The 14,071-nt window shown below is 33.4% G+C and overlaps 1 non-coding gene across 1 annotated transcript; it reads right to left on the minus strand.

Annotated features, from left to right (window-relative positions):
• Positions 1–6,427: 6,427 nt before the first annotated feature.
• LOC119467714 lies at positions 6,428–6,593 on the minus strand. Its single transcript, XR_005196310.1, has one exon. It is a non-coding gene; the product is annotated as a U1 spliceosomal RNA (small nuclear RNA).
• Between the last annotated feature and the right edge of the window lie 7,478 nt (positions 6,594–14,071).

The following is a 14,071-nucleotide window of genomic DNA, read 5'->3' on the forward strand; positions in this document are numbered from 1 at the left end:
TGCTCTACCACTTTGTCTCTTAATGTGCAAGCTCGAGCCAACTTGCTCACTACCTGAGATGGCATTGGAAGCAGTTGATTACCAATTTCAGGTGCTTTTATCTATTGGGAAATTGCCATCTTCTGGCACAAGCTGTGACCAATTATGGTTTTAGAAAGCCAGTATAATCACTGCCGGACCATCACCTGATGGTTGCCTGCCATTCCCAGCAGGTGGGGGTAGCCCTCTCCTGCCTTGCTCATGTCTGAGTAACTATGTACTGTAACAATAGCACAATGCATTAATCAGTTGTTTGTAGTGATGATTTTATAAACAAATCTACTGCACTGACAGTCATATAACAGTGTAGCACATACAATTATGTACAGTACATAATACTTGATACTGATGATCAACTATGTTGCTGGTTTTTGTATGTACTATGCAATACTTTTTAAGCATTATTTTAGAGTGTATTCTTTCTGCCTACTAAAAAAAAAGAAGTGAAGTAAAACAGCTTCAGGCAGGTCCTTTAAAAGATATTCCAAAAGAAACTATTGCTATCATAAAAGATGACAGCTCCATGCATGTCATTACCCTGAAGGCCTTCCAGCGGGGCAAGATATGGAGATGGAAGACAGTTATTTTGATGATTCTAACCCTGTTCAGGCATAGGCTAATGTGTGTTGTAGTGTGTTTATTTTAACAAAAGTGTTTAAAATATAAGAAGAAAATATTTTATTCAGCTGTACAATGTGTTTCAAGCTGTTAAAAAGCTTAAAAAGTTAAAAATGTATATGCCATGTATGTACCTATGTAACAATCCTGCATGATCTGCACATGTACCCTAGAACCTAAAGTACAATTAAGAAAATATATATATATATATATATACACATAAAAGTATAGACTAAAAAGTCATAGTAAGCTAATTATTAAAGAAATAAAAATTATTTTTAAATAAACTCAGTGTAGCCATAGTGTACTGTTTATAAAGTCTAGAATAGTGTGCATTAATATTGTAGACCTTCACATCCTCTCACCATTCACTCAGGACTCACCTAGAGCAATTTCCAGTCCTACAAAAGGTCCATTAATGGAGAGTGCCCTATACAGGTGTACTTTTTTTTTTTATCTTTTCTACCATATTTTACGGTACATTTTTCATGTTGAAATATGTTTGGATATGGAAACATGATTTTATTACAGTTGCCTGCAGTATTCAGTACAGTAACATGCTGCATAGATTTGTGGGCTAGGAGCAAAAGGCTGTACTATATAACCTAGGTGTGTAGTAGGCCATACCAGCCAAGTTGCAGTAAGGACACTCTATCATGTTTGCACGACAAAATTTCCTAATGATGATGCCTTTTGCAGAATGTAACCCTGTTGTTAATCAACACACAACTATATCAATACTACTGGGAGTAAAATTCACAATAAATGATGAAAACAGCTGGAATTTGATACACTGTAACAAGAAGTAAATTAATAAAAAGTAAGATAATTTACATGGAGACTAGATGGGGATGACCCATTAGATTGGTAACAGGTGTGACTGAAGAAATGCACTAAGGAGAAAATCAGAAAAACCATTTGAAAATTTGAAAGAATGTTACATTAAAATGAAGGAAAATCAAATCTATGGATTACACATCAACCTAAAGAGGCAAAATAATTAAAAATCTCCTACCAAATATATCCTGGTGAAGATGCTCAATCTCAAAGATGTTAAAAGTCATATACAAATTCGGGTGGGAAAAAAACAAACAAACAAACAGAAAAACAGATTGCTAAAAAATATCCGAAACGTGAGGCTCAGCTTGAACATCGTTAGGTGCATGTAATTTTCATCAGCTGATTTCAGTACAGAAAGTTTGACATAGCCTTTTCACATTTCCCTTTTGGCAGAGGGACATGGTTTAAGTTAGAACTAAAATTAACTTAGTGTTAATTATTTGTAAATTGTTTAATAATATATAGAACACCTAGAGATGTTCAGGGTTTTTTAGTATGCTCTGATAGTTTTTTGTTAGTCTTTTAGATTGAAAATACTGTTGTTGTTGGTTTTATCCTATCACTTAAACGTCATTCCAAAAATCGTGAAGTTCATATATAGTGTTAAATTTAATTTAAATTTTATTTTGTATTTGCTTTGATTTATTAAATCCAGATATTCTACAACAGCATTTATTCATACAATTTTCTCTGCAATGAAGAGCTCCTTTTTTAAACTAAAGAACAGTCACATTCTTCATATGTTGAAATTCTATTGATAGCATGTAGGGCATAAATTGATCTCAGTCAAATTGGTATTAGAAATTTACTACATAATATAATTATGAGGTATATATATTTTATCTTCTACAAATAATACTAAAATTTTTATTAGAGTTTTCCATGCTATTTAACTGCTGCATATATGAAACAGATTGAGTTTAATGTTGGCATAAAGCATGCTATGTAGCAAACAACGTGATAGTGTTGGGAAGTGGGGGCTACTAAGTGGTGTTTAGGTTATGACAGCTACCCTTACAAATGAATTAATACTAGTTATAAAAGCGCTTGAAGTTGCGAGCTGGATATTTTGGTCTTTCTTGCCCTTTTGTCTTCTGCCATGGGATGATGCAGCAAGCCCTCACAGATGCCAGCCTTTTGATCTTGGACTTCCCAGACTCCAGAAGGCTAATAAATAAATTTCTGTTCATTATAAATTATCAAATCTCAGGTGTTCTTTTAAAGCAGCACACAAAAGGCTAGGATAATCCCGCTGCAATATTAGTTACTGAGATACATTTTGGCCATATCTATTTATCCTAGTTTGCAAAACTAATATTGAAAAATCTAAGCAACTAATATGTATATGTTAGATGACTGACAGTATTATTCAATAATTACACACTGCACTCTCTATGAGTATGCATCGGAATCCTTTTTTCCTTGATTTCAATAATAGAGCAATAATTCTGAGCAATATTTGTGTTAATACATTGCTAATCATATTCCCAATTATAAAACTCTTTCTCTTGGTTACTTGGATTTTATAGCCAAGTTTATGATACCATGTGACATTTTCTTGTCCTAAATTTTTTTCTCCTGATTTCCTTTTTTCAAAATTTATTTACATAAGATGCCTAATTTCTCACATAATTTTTAGTCACTTTGTCTCTGGTTTACTCATATCTTTGTAGATAAACCTTATTTAGGAGTGAGATACAGTTTAAATTAATAGTGATACGTATAAATAGATAGAAATTCAAGCCATATAAAATTAAGTATAAAAAGCGACATTGAAATGTGATACAACAGTTCAGACTGTTCAAGTGGTTAGGAAAGACTTCATGAAGGAGATCAGTTTTAAGCATGAATTTGAGTGAGTTATAAGCTTTTTATAGAAAAAGGAGTCGGAAGGGTATTTTTGCAGTAGAAAAAAATGCATGGAAAACACAAAGCTGGAAAGGTATATTTGAGGATTAAATAGATCATTCTACTGTAACAAAATTTCCTGTAAGTAAGGAGAGTTATAAAGTTCAAACAGGCACTGGGACAAGAACATGTAAAGTTAAATTAATAGCTAAGAACTGTAACCTAGTGACACATGGGTGTCATTGACAGTTGACAGAAGGGAAATTATCATTAATAAAACTAGTTTTAAAAAATTATTGGCAATAACTTGTAGAATTAATCGGAAAAGAGAAAAGAGATAAGGAGAGCCATCAGGAAATTGTTGTAATAGTTCAGTCATAGTATCTCACACAGAATACAAATGTTTAACAGATTGTCATCAAATAAATTAATGGCTGAAATAATGAATAAATAAGAGGAAAAAGGAAATTCAATTTACTAAAATGGATGTGAAAATAATGAAAAATAATGATAAAAACAACGATTAAAAATGGTATTTTGAACAGATTTGCAAACCAATAGCAAAACAAAATGTAGAAAAGATTAGAAATTCAGATAGCTGTATTTCTCAGCACTGAAAATCCCAGTACTCTTTTCAAAAATAAGGCAACAAGAGTAACACCTTTAGTTAAGATGACTATTTTGAGTTTTAATAAGAATGAATTTTAGGTGAAAAAATTTAAGGTAGAAATTTTAAAGTTATATTTAGAATGCAAGATTATAAGGCAGAGGGTTTGTTTCATTTACTGATTTATATCACACACTTAGAAAAGTGCATGGCAGAGTAAGCATTTGATATACATTTCTTAAATGGAATTTAAATGTTTAGGCAAATGTGTTTGAAGGTTTTAAGAAACACTGCTGATAGTTGTATACATCATATTCAGCAAAACAATATTAAAGGAGTTGCTGGAGATATACATAAAGTAATGTGGTAATGCTCTATGTTAAATGTGCTTTTTACCTGGAATTTACTGTAACCTTATTGGATTATCTTTTCAAATATTCTCAATAATATTTGAGCAGAGATTGAGTTCACCATCAACCATACCAAAAACACCCCTTGGGTTTACATAAAAATGGACTTTATATCTTGTACTTTATTGGGAGGTTATGACATGTAGTGTGTGTAACTGTTTCTCCTAATTTAAAAATATTTTGGTATCTCTTATGTCATGTGGTCTTTTCTTAGAAGCATGATATAAACTGAGAAGATATATTAAGAGCAAAGAATCATTAAAGTTGCGTAGAAAGTTTCTCTTCCTACCGCTGTTAAATAAAATTAGTTCATTGACTATATTAGTTCTTTTTAGTACTTCCTATATTACTGAAAAAAATTGATATAGATACTAACAGTACTATAGTTGTGTGCAGATGCATGGAACAAAAGCAAAAGTATATTCTTGGTTTTGGAGTGGAGAGTTCTGTAATTGTCTATTAGGTGTGATTGGCCAGATCTGAGTTCAAGTCTTGGATATCCTTGTTAATTTTCTGTCTTGTTGATCTATCTGATATTGATAGTGAAGAGTTACAGTCTCCCAGTACTATTTTGTGGGAGTCTGAGTCTCTTTGTAGGTCATTAAGAACTTGTTTTATGTATCTGGGCGCTCCTGTATTGGGTGCATATATATTTAGGATCATTAGCTCTTCTTGTCGCGTTGATCCTTTTACCATTATGTAACTCTTTATCCAATTTGCCAATCTGTGTCTTTTGATTGGGACATTTAGCCCATTTGAATTTAAGGTTAACATTGTTATATGTGAATTTGATTCTGCCATTTTGATGCAAGCTGTTTGTTTTGCCTGTTTGTTGATGCAGTTTCTTCATAGTGTTAATACTGTTTACCATTGGGTGTGTTTTTGCCGTGGCTAGTATTGGTTGTTCCTTTCCATGTTTGCTGCAAGAGCTCTTATAAGGCTGGTCTGGTGGTAAAAAAAAAAAAAAAAAAAGTCTCAGCAGTTGCTTGTCTGTAAAGGATTTTATTTCTCCTTCACTTATGAAGCTTAGTTTGGCTGGATATGAGATTCTGGGTTGAAAATTATTTTCTTCAAGGATGTAGACTGGATAAGGAAAATGTGGTGCATATACACCATGAAATATTATGCAGCCATAAAAATGGATGGGTACATGTGCTTTGCAGGGACATGGATGAAACTTGAAACCATCATTTTCAGCAAACTGACATAAGAACCGAAAACCAAACACTGCATGTTCTCACTCATAAGTGGGTGTTGAACAGTAAGAACACATGGACACGGGGAGGGAAACATCACACACAGGGGCCTGTTGGGCAATGTAGGCACTAGTGTAGGGATAGCAGAGGGTGAGGACGTTGGGGAAGGATAACATTAGGAGAAATACCGAATGTAGATGACAGGGAGATGGATTCAGCAAACCACCAAGGCACCTGTATAACTATGTAACAAACCTACACATTCTGCACATGTACCCCAGAACTTAAAGTATATTTTAAGAAAGCAGAAAGTAAAGGGATCATTTTATTTCATCAAAAATAACAAATATTAGCAAATGTTCTTTTCTTGCTCTAATAATAACCAACATCTGATTTGTGAAATATTCATGAGGTCAATAAATTATGATGGTTTTATTTTTATACTCTTAGAAAATAGAAAAAAAAAAAAAGTGATGATCTGATACTGCTACCATTGTATTTATAATGTAAATTTTAAATTACATACTAAATTATTTCCCATGATAGTTTATTGATTTTTATTTGTTTGTTTTGGTTCATGTTCAATTGATAAATGAGTTAAAACTTATGGTATTGAGTTTTCCCAGTGATATTTCCATCAATATTAGGTAAAATTCAAACAAACAGTACAGATTCTTCTTGCCTAAATAAATCCCTTAATTTTATGAGGTAGTTGTCTATTCATTTTTTCATGGGCTGGTTTCTTTCCAGCTTGTTTAATATAGCAATGTAAGAACAAAAGTGTTGTTTTAAAAGTCCCATATCCCATTTATAATAACGTTTTTATTTTTTATGTCTTAATTTTCATTTTAACATTTAGAACATAAAACCAGAGGAGAGCATGGGCACAGTCCTCCACTACCACCGATTATGCAGTCGAGTTTCCCACATTTAGGGAAATCACAGGGGTCAGCACATCCAGAGTGCAATGGATAAGCCCTAACCCTCAAAAAAAGCACCTTTGTGTTCATGGTATGTCCCCTTCCAGTTAAGTATAATAATCAAAATTTTAATTGAAAACTTTCCTAAGTCAGGATAGAGCCTAGAAACAATAGTCAAATGAAAAAGAAAATTTAAAAATGGAAAGAATATATACTATCAATAGAACTTAATATCAAATAAATACTTATCATCCTCTTATACCAGCATGACTTTACTCTTTCTGAAGTTCCTAGTTGCATAAGCCACATTACAATTATTTCAACTATGTATAATAATTTTTTGCAATGGTATAAATCTATGAATTGTTTCATGACCCAAACAAAAATGAAATTGTCCAGAAGACAAACACTGTGTGGCCTTCAGATACGGATGAAAATTATTTCATGATCATTTTAGCTTTCATAAAATATAATCAGGAGAAGTCTAAATTGCTAACCCTCTTAACCATCATTTCTTAACTCTTAAATTGTTGCCCTACTTAATATTCAGTGTTCATTTAAAAAGTCAGAAATGCAAGTAGATATTTCCCTTTTATCATCTGTGCTTATAATATTAATAACTTTTATTTCATTTTTAACATTTTATGTGGTTTATTCAAATTCTTAATGCTTAATCCACTTCTCTTAAAAACCAAACTAAAACATAACAGTTTTCATAAAATGATACATATAAATAAGAGTTTTTTTTATTACAACATTAATAAAAATGGTGCCTACAGCACCCATCAGGCCTCTGTGTCTGAGGATTATTTCCCTTATTCCTAAAATCATTATCATCTAGCTAACTCTTACTCATCTAGACTATATTTTTTTCTATTGGTTAAGTAGGGAACTACATTGCCTAGAATCCTTTTTTGTTGGGTTCTTGATTAGAGTTCGCCTAAAGAGAAACTTGTAGAAGATTTGAGAAGAAGAAATGAGGTAACCACCACTACCCTCTAAGTGGGTTTTTCTGGTCACATCGATGGTAGAGAGGCCCAGGGGTACCTGGTAGATGTCAGATTGTTTTTGAGCTCCTCCACTCTGTGTCCATCTTGTTTATCCAATTGCTAATAATCTGACAAGCAGCAGTGGCCCCAGACCAAAAGAAAGGCAAAGGTTATACAGTAATAATAGCTTCCTCTCAAATTCTTTAGGAATTTCCCTTCACAGTCTTTTATGCAATTGGATTTTCTTAGCTTTTCCTTTGCAGATTTTGACTAGCCCACCCATGAAAGTATTTTAGGCAGAAGCTAGTGACTTGTTCTCTGATTGCCTACCTCTACTCCTCCAACCTTCAATTCTCACATCTACCCCCACAAGTCTAAGGTTTAATACTTGTACTAAACTCTTAATTCTATAAATCCTATTGAGAGAGGAGAATATGGTCTGGAGGCAAAGAACCTAAGGCCGATGTGCACTGACTCCCTAAAACTGAATCAAAAGAAAAACCCCACCTGTCCACACCCAAGTAACAAAAGGATCAGAGGCTACTTCCTTTGAAACACCTTCCTCCCATTCCTCTGCATCACAGTTGAAAAATGGAAATCACCTCTGATTGGTCCCCTCCCTCAACCAATCAGACTGGTCATGGGCCAAGTCTTCATTTGCCTACAGCCTTCAGCCTCTGATTGGTTGCCTGCTATGACTAACCAGACTGGTTGCAGGCAAAGTCTTCATTTACATAGGATGCAACCAAGTAACCCAGGGGAAACCTCTAGAGGGTGTTTAAATCTTAGAAAATTCTGTAACCAGTGCTTTTGAGCTGCGTGCTTGAGCCTACTCCCATTCTGTGGAGTGCACTTTTATTTCGATAAATCTGTGCTTTTTTTGTTTAATTCTTTTGTTGTTTTGTGTGTTTTGTCAAACTTTTTGTTCAAAATGCCAAGAGCCTTGATGGTCAAGATGCTCCACCAGTAATATTATAAAGATTCCGCTTCCTTGTCTGAACTCCAGCTAATAAATTATCTTTCAGATTTTGGCTCAATGTCACTTTGCTAGAAAAGGTTTATAGGAAAATGTTTACTTAGTTACTGTCTTCTTTCATGTCTCTTGGATTAGATCAGGTAATCTCCTAAGTAGTCCTATAGCACCCAGCATCTCTGCACTTTGCTTCAAAGTCGGTTATTTTGAATTATATATATCTACTGATCTATCCATCTATACACTTACATGTGATTAATGTTTGTTTTTAAATAACAAATCTATGGCAACAGAAAAGTGTCTGATATTTTCATCATTATGTATACAACTTCTATCACACTGCCTGGTGCAGAGTATGCATTCAATATGCGTTGCTAAGTAAATGAATTAGCATGGGACTCCATTTTAATCACATTTTCTTTAAGCAAATATGAAATAATATGTAACTTTAGTTCACCACCGTATTCAACAGAACACGTTAGATTAAAACATCTTGTACTCTGCCACAGATTAATTGATATAAATGAAGGCTCTCAAATAATATATACATTAAGAAAAAGACATACACACATTAAAACAAAAACTGTTACAGTCCAAAATTATAATCCACAGTCTGCTTATCTGCATCTACACTCTATAGATTTACTCTCTTTCTTATATTTAGGTATACATTTTTTAAATTTTGTTCAAAATTAATAAAACTTATGCTTTTACTATTAATATTTTCTAAGTATCAACAATGACATCAGACTAACCATCATTTCCTTTTCTTATTTAGGTATTATTTTGAATTACTATAGGTGACCACTGATTTGACAGATAATACTGTACAATTTGCTATCCCATATATTAAGCTGTATGTGAAGTAAAATCTACACTAAATTCATATATATTTTATTCCATGTTCTCCAAGTAAAACTTACTGAAAAAGTAACAAAGTTAACTAATTTAGCCATACTGTTTTCCTGAGTTTTCTACTCTGTTTAATAAGGAGCTTACCAGAAGTTGTTCTATTGAGTTTCAACCCCTCATGAGCTTCTTAGAACTATTTTTGTGTCTTAAAATGTGATTTAATTTTTAATCTAATCTTGCCATCTTTCTTTGGTTCAACTATTTTAAACAATATCACAGCTCCTAGGTGGGATCAGATACTTTTCTACATATGTGGTTGATTATAGATCTATAGTCAGTTATATAAATATGGGTCAACTTGATTGAAAAAACAGCATTGTCTCGATGTGAGTGGTGGCATGTGCCTGTGGTCCCAGCTACTTGGGAGGCTGAAGTGGGAAAATTGCTTGAGTCCATGAGTCTAAATCTAGCCTTGGCAACATGGTAAGACACCATCTCTTTTAAACAACAAAACAAAACAAAAACAAAAGCAAAAACCTGAATTGGTATAATTGTATTACATTTGAAAAAAAAAAATAACAAAAGTGCGAGCTTTTTTTTTTTTATCTTCAACAGAAACTGCATTATAACAGGTACGTCAGTGTAGCTACACAGGTTGTGGCACACAGACTGTCCTACAAAACTTTAGCAGTGCCATATGTTTAGTTTGAAACATGAATGATGCACTTCAAAGTTCTACAGGTGCTGTAAAAATACAACCATATCAGTGGAAATTTCTGATACTGTTGTCAACGAAACTCTAATACATTTTTCTCTCTTGAAACATATATCAATAAAAACTATTGATTAAAAGCCTATGGGTTGTTGAAAAGGTTGTACATTTGTATATCTATAGTCGTATTTTACAATCACAGAAATCTAGCTCAGTTTCTTTAAACAAATCACAAGCTTGCATAGTAGATGTAATCTATCAGTAAGTGTCATGAAGACAGAAAATACTAGAGCTATTTCAAATAGAAAGGATTTAACACTGGGAATTGGAGGTCTGCATAATTGCTGAAAGGGCTAGAATAGTGAAGATCGGGGAACTTCTAGTAAACCTCACAAAACCAAGAATAGAGGAATGGCAGAAAATTAGCACCGATGTTCTCAGCTGCCTATCATATTAGACTAGATGGTTCTCAGGAGGACATGTGGAAGGTTCTGGCAAGGACTCATGGCAGCTGACATTTGCCAAAGTCACATGCCGTCCCAGAGCTATTGACTGAAGAATAATTATTTCTACCTTACGTCTATCTCCAAAATATTTTGTAAGTATCTTTCATTGATGGGATCTAACCATAGTGACAAGAGATACTGGGAAATTCAGTTTCTAAATTCTAATTCCTGTCATACATAAGAAAAGCCTAAAAAAGAGTTGCTGGATCTAAAATAGTGTTTGTTTTTGACATAGAAATATATTTAGATGCATTTTACCTGTTTAAATCCTAACCCAATGTCTAATATTTCATTCTAATATTCTTTTTTTTTTTTTTTTTGGTCTATTGGTAACTATTTAGCTCTTCTAAAAGTGATATTATGTAGTTTTATTTTGTCACGCATATACCTTTTAATTCTTAAATAATAACTAACTTTTCTAATTATTTTCTTGAAGGAAAGGTACAATACATATACGTATACAGCCTTGAAGCAGCATGTGTGAAAAACATCTGAGAAAAAATTAAGTTTCTGGACAGATGTTATAAGAGTCTCGTAGAAAAAGCTATCAGCATTACAATCCCAATTCTAATTTACTTTACATCAGGCATTTAAATTTATTATCTTTAGGCCATATGTTCCAAATGAAGCTTGGTTCTATATTCATGAATCAGTTGACAATGAATAGTTAAGTTCTGCTAACTCAGAAAGGTGAAGTTGAGTGAGCTTATTTAAATGGCAGAATGTTTGTAACTACAAATTCTGCATACCATCGGAAGACTTCCAAAAAAGACCTGCCATATGTTTTAAACCATGATAGAAATCGTTCTTTAAAAAACTGCAAATTTTATGCAGCTACACTGAGAATATCTTAGCATTTCTATTAAAATTCTATTTTGAGAGTTTTAAATTTGCCTATAAAATTTATTGTGGACTGAAATTTAGTATGTGAAACCTAAGAGACTATTAAGTAACAGAATATATTAAAATAAGTAAATGGTTTTAACATTTCACGTTTTTAATACCTTAACAGTAGAGTTAGATTTCACTTATTAAGAAAACTGTGTCCCATAGACTATTGGTACCTCATTTAGGTATCATATTAATCTGTACCAGCATATCCAGTCACAATCTCCAGGAACATTGCTCTCTATTTGCTGAAAAGAGAAGAAATGTATACAGGTATAAAAACTGGGGCTGGGAGTAAAGCATATCCTGTACTTCCAAAACTCCCAATTCAAAAGTCAAAGATATTGCAGATGCTCTGGAACGTAGCCTAAGAATACATGGGAAGCAATTTGTAATATCAGAGAAAATGTAGCAACTGAGTACCAAAATGCTTAAATAGAACCTGAACATTTAAACTTGAGACACTTCACTTTGAAGGAATCAGTGCTTAAGATCGCCTGAATATTTTGTTAAAACAGAATCACAACAATGAGAACACATGGACACATGGAGGGGAGCCTCACATTGAGGTCTGTGGAGGGGATCTAGGGGAGGGACAATGGGGGGTGGGGATTTGGGGAGGGATAACATGGGGCGAAATGCCAGATATAGGTGATGGGGAGGAAGGCAGCAAACCACATTGCCATGTATATACCTATGCAACAACCCTGCATGTTCTTCACATGTACTCCAAAATCTAAAATGCAATTTTATATATATATATATATATATATATATTAAAAAAACAGAAACAGAATCAGAGTCTGGAGTGGAACTTGAGATTGCACATTCCTAAAAAGCTCACAGGTGATATTAATGCTTCTAGTCCAGAAACCATTTTTGAGTTACAAAGTTCTAAGAAATGCTTCTAACTTTATCTGTGCTCCTAGCAGGTGGAAAGGCAGATTTTCAAAACCAAGTGCAGGAGCTACACAATTAACATGTTGAAATGCCACTGTGACTCATTTTGCAGACCACAAGAATTTCTATTTTCCACAAGAATTTCTCACCTTTTCCTACTTAAATCTATAGATAGCACATAGACTAATTCTGAAATTTCATTACAGACTATTTAATTTCAGAATGTGGGTGACAGGACATTCACTGCCTATTTGTTTATTTTTTAGAACACGTGGTCTCAAACATTTCAAAGTACATATCATCATCACGTACTTAGGGATCCTCAGCACAGATGCACAGATTTGACAATCATTTCTCTGGAAGGGAGGGGCATGAGCTGAAATTTGAAGATGAGAAAATAAAAGGGTCAAAAATGGAAAGTTTTTCATTGACTTGGTCAGAGAGATGGTATTTCATACTGTAGGTACTTCTTGGAGAAACAAAATTTCCTTTGTCAGCAATTGGACAGATCTCTGAAAAAATGCCTTTCGACTATCTTCAGCGTAGGATCAATTTATGAAAAATACCTTGTTTTTAATCCCCATGAGAACTTTTATAGTGAACCCTCTGAGGCTCTTTTCATTTTCCAGGGTTAAGAAACAGGTGACAAATAATGACTGGGGAAATATTAAAATTATATTTTCTTAAGAATATTATGCATTCAGTTGCACAACTAAAAGATAAGATATAATTTGGCTGGTGTGGTGGCTCACACCTGTAATCCAAGCACTTTGGAAGGCCGAGGTGAGTGGATCACAAGGCCAGGAGTTTGAGACCAGCCTGGCCAATATGCTGAAACCTCATCTCCACTAAAAATACAAATTAGCCGGGCATGGTGGCAGGTGCCTGTAGTCCCAGCTACTGGGGAGGCTGAGGCAGGAGAATCGCTTGAACCTGCAAAGTGGGGGTTAAAGTGAGCCAAGATCGTGCCAGTGCACTCCAGCCCAGGCGACAGAGCAAGATTCTATTTAAAAAAAAAAAAAAAAAAAGATATAATTCAACAAATGTTTTTCCCTGATTCAAAATATTGTATAGCATTAAAAATATATAATTCTGGAGCACAATTAAGTCAAACTGAGGATTTTTTTTTAAGCAAATGTCAACGCTTCCTTAGAAATGAACTCAAAATTTTCTTACAATTATTCTAATTTAAACATATTTTAGTATTTTATATTTAATGTTATTATTCTGAAGGCATTATGAAAATACAGAAGAGTTAGAGAAGTACAGAGAAGTACATTTCTTGTTGAGTAGAACATATCTGCGGCACTTTGTTAGAAAGAAGACAGTGTTTTAGGCAATATAGGCAAAGCCAAAATATATCTCTAATCTCACTTCAGGATGAGCACTCTGTATAAACACAATGGATTTGAGAAGAATTTTGTAAATCCCAATGCATAATATTAAGTCATCATTGCATAAAGTAAAACTTGATAATGCAAAGACTGGCTAATAAGGTAACTAGGCACCTGCTGATATCAGCCAAGTTGATTTAGTACATCATCCAGGCTTACTTGGTTTTTATTTCAAAATATATTACAAAAGCTAAAGTTTAATATCTTTTTTCTACTTTGCTTGTAATAAAGATGCAAAAGTTATCAGTTGCAAAGAAAAGAAATTCAATGTTTGGGTTAAACAAAATGTACTGTTTCTGGAAAAAATTGCTTTTTTCTTGTCTTTTTTTTTTTTTTGCTTCATATATCTGTGCTTTAGTATAATAAAAACTAGTTATCA

This window comes from Cebus imitator, unplaced genomic scaffold (assembly GCF_001604975.1).
Source record: "Cebus imitator isolate Cc_AM_T3 unplaced genomic scaffold, Cebus_imitator-1.0 Scaffold321, whole genome shotgun sequence".
Lineage (NCBI taxonomy): Eukaryota > Metazoa > Chordata > Mammalia > Primates > Cebidae > Cebus > Cebus imitator.